At 47.3% G+C, this 9,671-nt stretch overlaps 1 pseudogene; it reads left to right on the top strand.

Moving 5' to 3' along the window:
* The first annotated feature begins 7,503 nt into the window (after positions 1-7,503).
* On the top strand, positions 7,504-7,620 carry LOC126254030 (5S ribosomal RNA; annotated as a pseudogene).
* Positions 7,621-9,671: the final 2,051 nt, after the last annotated feature.

Raw genomic sequence — 9,671 nt, 5'->3', positions numbered from 1 at the left:
GTACTAGAATGGTTCAATTTTTTGGCGATTTGATGATTAGAGCGTCCCATTTACTTCTGCACAACAAGTTTTGTTTTTCTATCTTACTGTAAATGTTTTCCTGGTGGCATTGCTACAATAGTGGTTTATGAACACAACACGTACTGTCACTAATGGTGTCTGTTTCCTATGTGCAGTAAGGCACAGACGCATACACTACCATCACCACACATAGCTGACTGACTTTATACTGGCTTCCACACTCTACCATCTGAATCCCTGGTATACTGTACTACTGATATTAAAAGCGATCGACCAGTGTGGCCGAGCGGTTCTAGGCGCTTCAGTTTGGAACCGCGCGACCGCTACGGTCGCAGGTTCGAATCCTAGGGCACACACTAAACGCCCCCAGTCAGTTACTGACCATTTTATGTTCTGTTTGGCCGACTGAAGACGTGCAGATCTATGTACAGCTGTTAGCAGTGGCTTTTCGTGAGGTTCCCGACTCTAAATGTCCACTGCGTGCAGTTTCCTTCGGAGTATTCTTTCGGTGATTGGTTGAGATTTACCCACATTCATGGAAAGCAGCAGTTTCTGTCGGCTTTGAAACTGGTTGTTATAGACAGTGCGTGCTTACGCTGTGTTACATGGTTGTGAGTGGTACATGTTGAACAGGAGTTGATAGACCATGGAATCGAGCCCCTTCATTCAGGTGTGGTCGCGATGAGGTTCAAACATGATAGGCCCTTCTCCCATTCTGTTACGTCTCCACATCGACCCATTTTACTGCGCTGATTCCGTACAACCGCCTGGCGCATATACCTTGTATCACTACTATGACATACTTTAGCGGTGGAGAGTCACATTACCGCCTGGTACCAGTTCTATACCATCTACAGAGCTCCAAATCGAACATTGTGCGCTTCTAAGGGGGGGGGGGGAGGGGAATATTTTATCTGCTGAGCCTATAGTTATGCACGTCTCTAGAGACATGTCTGTTTATGGTGATAGCGTATCTCGAATGAATCTGTCTCTCTTCAGAGGAGTGTAGGCTGTAGCCTGTTAACAAGACGACTCCGTCGCCCCTGTGGTCTAGTATACCCCATTATTCACGGGAATACAGCCGCGTGACGTCGTAGAGAACAGCCGATATTTCGACAGGTGACCATCTCGTCATTTTCGAAGCAACACAGCAGCAAGTAAGCGCTGTGCAGGGGAATTTAAAAACTCAGTTTCCAGAGCAATTCCGGAAAGATGTGAGAATTTCTAAGGGACGAAATTGCTGAGGTCATCGGTCTCTAGACTTTCACTAGCTTAAACTAACTTGTGCAAACAACAACATACACCCATGCCCGAGGGAGGACTCGTATCTCTAGCGGGAGGCCTTTAACCGCGCGGCCACTCCGCGCGTCTCCGGAAAGATCACATACAGACACACACACAATAAATAAAAGTACTGATTTTGCATAATAATTTACATTCCATCTGTACACACAAAATCATTATAGTCCAAGATAAGGACCGTTAAAACAGAGAAGAAAGAAAACACAGAAAAGAATACATACGACTTCATTAACATTTGACAAGACGACACCGATCAGTAGTAATAGCTGTACAATATATACTGAAGCGCCAAAGAAATTGGTAGAGGGATGCGCATTCAAATACAGAGATATGTAAATGGGCACAACAAGGCGCTACGGTCGGCAACGCCTATATAAGACAAGTGTCTGGCGCAGTTGTTAGGTCGGTTACTGCTGCTACAGTGGCAGGTTCTCAAGATTTAAATGAGTTTGAACGCAGTGTTATAGTCGACCATCGAGTGATGGGACACAGCATCTCCGAGGTAGCAATGAAGTGGAGATTTCCCCGTACGACGATTTCACGGGTGTACCGTGGGATCAGGAATCCGCTGAAGCATCAAATCTCCGACATTGCTGCTTCTGGAAAAAGAACGGGACCAACGATGACTGAAGAGAATCGTTCAGCGTGACAGAAGTACAACCCTACCGCAAATTGCTGCAGATTTCAATGCTGGGCCATCAAGAAGTGGCAGCGTGCGAACCATTCAACGTAACATCATCGATATGGGCTTCCGGAACCCACTAGAGTACCCTTGATGACTGTACGATAAAAAACTTTACGCCTCAACACCGACATTGGACTGCTGATGACTGGAAACATGTTGCCCTGTCGGGCGACTCTCGTTTCAAATTGTATCTGGTGGATGGACGTGTACAGCTATAGAGATCTCATGAATCCATGGACTCTGCATGGAGCAGGGGACTGTTCAATCTGATGGAGGCTCTGTAATAGTGTAGGATATGTTTTGTTGGAGTGATATGTGACCCCTGACGTGTCTAGAAATGACTGTAACAGGTGAAACGTATGTAAGCCTCATGTCCGATCACCTGCATCCATTCATGTCCATTGTGCATTCCGACGGACTTGGGCAATTCCAGCAGGACAATGCTACACCCGCCGGCCGAAGTGGCCGTGCGGTTAAAGGCGCTGCAGTCTGGAACCGCGAGACCGCTACGGTCGCAGGTTCGAATCCTGCCTCGGGCATGGATGTGTGTGATGTCCTTAGGTTAGTTAGGTTTAACTAGTTCTAAGTTCTAGGGGACTAATGACCTCCGCAGTTGAGTCCCATAGTGCTCAGAGCCATTTGAACCAATGCTACACCCGACACGTCCAGAATTGGTAGAGAGTGGCTCCAAGAACACTCTTCTGAATTTAAACACTTCCGATGGCCACCAAACTCCCAAGACTGAATATTATTGAGCATAGCTGGGAAGCCTTGCAACGTGCTGTTCAGAAGAGATCTCAACCCCCCTCGTACTCTTACGGATTTATGGACAGCCATGCAGGGTTCATGGTGTCAATTCACTCCAGCACTACTTCAGACGTTCAAATGGTTCAAATGGCTCTGAGCACTATGGGACTTAACATCGGAGGTCATCAGTCCCCTAGAACTTAGAACTACTTAAACCTAACTAACCTAAGGACATCACACACATCCATGCCCGAGGCAGGATTCGAACCTGCGACCGTAGCGGTCGCTCGGTTCCGGAGTGAAGTGCCTAGAATCGATCGGCCACCGCGGCCGGCCACTTCAGACATTAGTCGAATCTATGTCACGTCGTGTTGCGGCTCTTCTGTTTGCTTGCGGGGGCCCTACGCCCTACACAATATTATACCAGTTTCTTTGGCTCTTCAGTGTAATTACATAGACCAAGTAAGACCGTTTCACCGCCGGATGACTGATGACGAAAAAAGGTGTATTTTTTTGGCACTGGATAAATGTGGACTGAATAAATGCGACACCATTCATCAGCTGTCCATGCTTCCCAATCATGGCCCGCTGCAAATGTATCCGTTTGTGTTATGATGTTAAAGCCCACGGAACCGTAATTACCCAGTCTTGTTGCTGGCAGTTTTCCATCAATGATGTAGGACGACACAGTATGTTACAGAAACTCCATTATTTCTAGCCAGACGGTAGGCGTAATTATGAAGGTATTACGACACACTTCGTGCACAGGACAACGATCTTCGCTTGGCCGGTCGGGGTGGCCGAGCGGTTCTAGCCGCTACAGTCTGGAACCGCGCAACCGCTAACATCGCAGGTTCGAATCCTGCCTCGGGCACGGATGTGTGTGATGTCCTTAGGTTAGTTAGGTTTAAGTAGTTCTAAGTTCTAGGGGACTGATGACTTCAGCAGTTAAGTCTCATGGGGCTCAGAGGCATTTGAACCATTTTTTTGATCCTCGCTTGATGTAGTCAGATGAGTTCTACCGAAATCTTGACAACGAGTAACCGTGCCCTCACGTTCCCATTTAGCCCAATACCGGACCACGGTCAGATGCCAATCCCCCACAAATCTTCAATTCGACCAGCCGACTAAATGGAGACCCACAATGATCCTCCTTTCAAACTCTATCAGGTACTGATAACTCTTTCTCAGACGAGACAGCGGCACCTCCGTGACATCAATAATAATTACTCTACATCTCACGCTATTCACAGCCTTCTATTCACTACCAGGCCTGGAAAAAACTCTAAACACGAACAGTACTACTGCATTGTCGTAACCGTCCCATCTGTCACAGAAAGTGCAACTCTAATCATTTACATACTCGCCAATGGAGTGTACTGTAAGAAGCTACTCTGATATCTGACCATGTTTTCTGGGTGCTTGATTTTTTCTGTCATTCAGTGTGTACTCTAATGGTACAGACTTTCATGATTCTACCAGTACTAACTGACGTATCATAGTATTGCTTAGCGTGAAGAATATTCCGATACGACCTCCATAAAATGAATTCTAAGAAAAATAAACTACGCACGAAGAACTGAGGCGTAGCGCCGTATACCGATCCTGCCTTGGAGGCGGTTAAGTGAGAGATGTGTCTCAGAGCTGGATAGTGACAGATGGTTACGCGAGACTGGACGCGCACGTACTCGTAGTTCATGTAACAGCCGATAGAGGACAATGTTGGATAAGGGGACTGTGATTTTAGTTTCGATTGTGCCCACTAGAGTGCACTAAAGTAATAGAATGTTTTTCAAAAACTGTTATAGTATTTCCATAAAGTGTTATCATGTCTTTTGTGTATGAAAAATATTATAAATATGTTTTAGCAGTATGAATGATGCGCGAGTGTGGTTTAAGGTTAATATGAAGATAATTGTTTAACGAGTTATGTAGTAGGATTTAGTATGGGAACATTTCGAAGAAGTATGGATATGGACAAAGGGGATTTTTGTAGAATAGATTTGCAAAGTAAGTTTATGGTAAAGGGAAAGTTAATTCAGGTATAAATAATAATAGTAAATAACTTTATACATAAGCAAAACTTCAGCATGTTAGATAATTACGTCGGTAAAAAGTGCAGTCGTGAGGTTTACTATTTTGCGATTGGTTATGGATGAAAAGCGCGGACTGACGCGGGAGAATGTTGTTTTGCTATTGGGTGTTGAGTAAACTGACCAAAGGTAAAGCAATATTCTTCTCGTGCCTTTCTCTGCTGGTAGAGAAGACTTAGAGTATTCTAGAGAGGAGTGGGAACCCAGCCATGAAACAGTTAGGACGTGTGTAGTAGTAGTTCCGATGGAAATGATAAGTTGCCGGATCTAGCAGTGTTTCATACATCAAAAGTGTTGTAAAATGACGGCATAATTATTGTGATAGGTGTATAGAAATTTCGGAATTTTTAAGTGAATTTTGTGACGAGAAAAGACATAAATTCCGCGTGGCGTATTGAGCAGGTCGGTGGCTAAAAAACTGTGACTGCATTAAGTACCGACAGACTTAATATTTGGCGAGCATTCTTAACCAAAAACAATACGTATTTTTGTAGCTATTAGGTTTTCGGGAAATGCAACACCATAAACTTGCTAACGTGAGTGAAAGGGATAGTGAGTGACTGCGTTAAGACCAGCTTGCGCTTGGCAGTGATAATTGTTCACCTAAGTTTCAGAATATATTAATTAAGGGCAAAATTTCCAACCTTTCATTTCGTGTGAAAACTTTCTCCCGAAACGTAGATTTAGTGACTTTAATTGCAGCATGGTTCACGTCGAAGTACAATAGGTTTCGCTCGGCTTCCCTACTGATGATCTGCAGAGACAATGTTCACAGGTAGGTGAAGGTTCGTCATAAAGGGACGGAAAGAACCGCGCCGCCGCAGAAGGAATTATCCGAATGGGACGGAAATCGGTATGATGGATACCATGTAAAGACAAACAAATGATTACAATTTTTGAAAAATTGGATGTTTTATTCAAGAGAAAGAGCTTCACAAACTAACCAAGTCAATAATGTGTTGGTCCACCTCTGGCCCTTATGTAAGCATGTATTCGGCTTGGCATTGATTGACAGAGTTGCTGGATGTCCTGGTGAGGATTATCGTGCCGAATTCTGTCCAACTGGCGCGTCAAAAACTGAACTCCACCCGAACATACTATGACGGCCCAACCGTACCTACCGGCCGCTTGTGTCATCCTCACACCACAGGCGTCAGTGCATGCGGATACGGAGGGGCGCGATAGATCGTCAAAATCCCTAGCTGGTAGTAGGGCCCTGCCCATAAAAATCCATAATTCTCAATTGGGGAGTCACAGGGAGTACGAAATACAAGTCATTCGGCGCCCACTGAGGGCATACAAACGTGTTCAGACAGGTGTTATTGTGCCCAGAATGAGATTTTCACTCTGCAGCGCAGTGTACGCTGATATGAAACTTCCTGGCAGGTTCAAAAAATGGTTCAAATGGCTCTGAGCACTATGGGACTTAACATCTGTGGTCATCAGTCCCCTAGAACTTAGAGCTACTTAAACCTAACTAACCTAAGGACATCACACACACCCATGCCCGAGGCAGGATTCGAACATGCTACCGTAGCGGTCGCGCGGTTCCAGACTGTAGCGCCTAGAACCGCTCGGCCACCGCGGCCGGCCCTGGCAGATTCGCAGGAGAGCTTCTGTAAAGTTTGGAAGGTAGGAGACGAGGTACTGGCAGAAGTAAAGCTGTGAGGACGGGTCGTGAGTCGTGCTTGGGTAGCTCAGTTGGTAGAGCACTTTCCCGCGAAAGGCAAAGGTCCCGAGTTCGAGTCTCGGTCCGGCACACAGTTTTAGCCTGCCAGGAAGTTTCAGGTGTTATTGTGACTTGTGTTTTGCGCGGGCAGTGAGGTGGTGGCTGTGGGGCTGGCGCCGCGGTATGCCGCCAGTGATAACGGCACGGCAAGGCGCCAGGAAACGCGGCAACAGCGAGCGCCGGCCACGGACGCCCATGTGCCGAGCGTGCGGCGCCAGGCAAACACGGCGCACACACGCACCTCTTCCCATCCTCGCTGAGCCCTTTGCGTGTAAGCTCCAGCAGCCGCTCCACACTATGCTGCAATGTACCCGCACAAAGTCGTGTGTATACGATGTGGTTACAAAACTCGTGGAATACCTCCGTAATATCCTGCCAGACCTCCTTTTTTTGCCGACCGGTGTGGCCGAGCGGTTCTAGGCGCTTCAGTCTGGAACCGCGCGACCGCTACGTTCGCAGGTTCCAATCCTGCCTCAGGCATGGATGTGTGTGATGTCTTTAGGTTAGTTAGGTTTCAGTAGTTCTAAGTTCTAGGGGACTGATCACCTCAGATGTTAAGTCCCATAGTGCTCAGAGCCATTTGAACCATTGTTCGATTCTGTCTTCTTCTGGCTGTTCTGAAGACTGGGAACAAGCTCTTACTGCATCGAACTGTAAAGTTACACGCTTCGGTGAAAGTAGAAGTGTGGTAATCTTTGACTTCACGATTAATGATTCACATCTGCAATCAGTCATGTCATAAAAGTACCAAGGAGAAACTACGAGCGGAGATATTAAATAGAATGATTACATACGCTCAGCTGTGAGCGAAGAAAATGACTAGTTAGAGCTTCCGGTTTGTCGGCGGGATAGCGGGAAACCGCAGTTCGTCTGCAAAACAGATTAGGTTACTAGGGCTTTTACTGCAGTGTTATTCAAGATTTGTGGGCAACGGCCTTGCCGCAGTGGATACACCGGTTCTCATGAGATCACCGAAGTTAAGCGCTGTTGGGCGTGGCCGGCAGTTGGATGGGTGACCAACCGGCTGCCATGAGCTGTTGCCATTTTTCGGGGTGCACTCAGCCCCGTGATGCCAATTAAGGAGCTACTCGACCGAATAGTAGCGGTTTCGGTCAAGAATACCATCATAACGACCGCGAGAGCGGTATGCCGACCACACGCCCCTCCTATCCGCATCCTGAGCTGATGATGACACGGCGGTCGGATGGTCCCGGTAGGCCACTCGTGGCCTGAGGACGGAGTGCTTTATTCAAGATTTGCGGGGTTCATAGGTGTTCCGATAAGCATGGAACATGGCGCAGTTATATGATGGTAATAGTCTTGCTTCAGTGACAATAGACCGTAAGAACAATGTTGCTACATGTAAAATAGCAGATTCTGGAAGAATAACGTCACATATTTCGCGAAAATCTGCCCAGGAAATTCCCGTAATGTTACAGTTCGGAATAATGAATGTTGTACAGCTCTTTCCATGTTGCTCTCGTAGAGAACGTAAATCTAAACACTGATTAATAACATCTCGCTTAGAGGCATATAAGCAGTCATTCTTCTCGGGGTATATCCGCCAATGGAACGGGAAGAAACTCCAAATAGTCACAAAAGTACTGCCCCTTGTCAAATGTAAATAGTTTTCGGATTTTTCTGTCGTCTCTCGGCAGATACTAATCGGCAGCTGGTCTGTAAACTGGGCCGTCTAAGGCTGCAAGTACAGAGCTGAGTTCTTTAGTCAATAGTCTCTGAGAAGTTCCGCTGCACAGACACGCAGCTGCCTGCTCTCTGACTGATTTACAAGTTGCATCTCAGTCCTGCGGGAGCATAAGAACTCGTGTATTGTCCCCGTGCATAGTAGAGTCCCTTACTGTTGAGGAAATAAGCGGGCGTACGTCTGCGGCTGTTCCCGTGGAAGTAGCTTACGCGCACGCTAAATAACAGTGTTTAACAACTCGTCATGGAGTAATGCATCGGCTTTTACAAAGAAAAGAAATTCGCGCTCGGTCCGTTCCGTAAATCTCGGCGGGCGCTCTTTGTATTCCGGCAGCGGAGTGGCGCAGACTGGAGAGGAGCGGCCGGTAATTTGAGTCCGCGGCCTGTAATGACGCACGGTGGCCGGCCGGGGACGCTCACGCGAAGCAGCGGCCGCCAGCAACGCGTCTTCCCGGCGGCGCGGCTCTTGCGTGCAGGCGCCGTTGGCGTTCCGCGAGTTCCGTTGGGCGCTCGTGAATTGCATCGAAATCTTGTGACATTTTAATGCAAGTATCCTCACACCGATATTTGCCTGTACCCGTGACTTACGTACAATATTCTCGGATAAGTAGAATCTACACTACTGGACATTAAAATTGCTACACCACGAAGATGACGTGCTACAGACGCGAAATTTAACCGACAGGAAGAAGATGCTGTGATATGCAAATGATTAGCTTTTCAGAGCATTCACACAAGGTTGGCACCGGTGGCGACACCTGCAACGTACTGACATGAAGAAAGCTTACAACCGATTTCTCATACACAAACAGCAGTTGGCTGGCGTTGCCTGGTGAAACGTTGTTGTGATGCCTCGTGTAAGGAGGAGAAATGCGTACCATCACGTTTCCGACTTTGATAAAGGTCGGATTGTAGCCTATCGCGATTGCGGTTTATCGTATCGTGACGTTGTGCTCGCGTTGGTCGAGATCCAATGACTGTTAGCAGAATATGGAATCGGTGGGTTCAGGGGGGTAATACGGCACGCCGTACTGCATCCCAACGGCCTCCTATCACTAGCAGTCGAGATTACATGCATCTTATCCGCATGGAAGTAAAGGATCGTGCAGCACGTCTCGATCCCTGAGTCAACAGATGGGGACGTTTGCAAGACGACCAACATCTGCACGAACAGTTCCACGACGTTTGCAGCAGCATGGACTATCAGCTCAGAGACCGTGGCTGCGGTTACCCTTGACGCTGCATCACAGACAAGAGCGCCTGCGATGGTGTACTCAACGGCGAACCTGGGTGCACGAATGGCAAAACGTCATTTTTTCAGATGAATCCAGGTTCTGTTTACAGCATCATGATGGTCGCATCCGTGTTTGGCGACACCGCGGTGAACGCA

Source organism: Schistocerca nitens, chromosome 4, assembly GCF_023898315.1.
Source record: "Schistocerca nitens isolate TAMUIC-IGC-003100 chromosome 4, iqSchNite1.1, whole genome shotgun sequence".
NCBI lineage: Eukaryota > Metazoa > Arthropoda > Insecta > Orthoptera > Acrididae > Schistocerca > Schistocerca nitens.
Note: the sequence above shows the minus strand (reverse complement) of the source record. Positions and strands in the feature narration are given on the sequence as shown.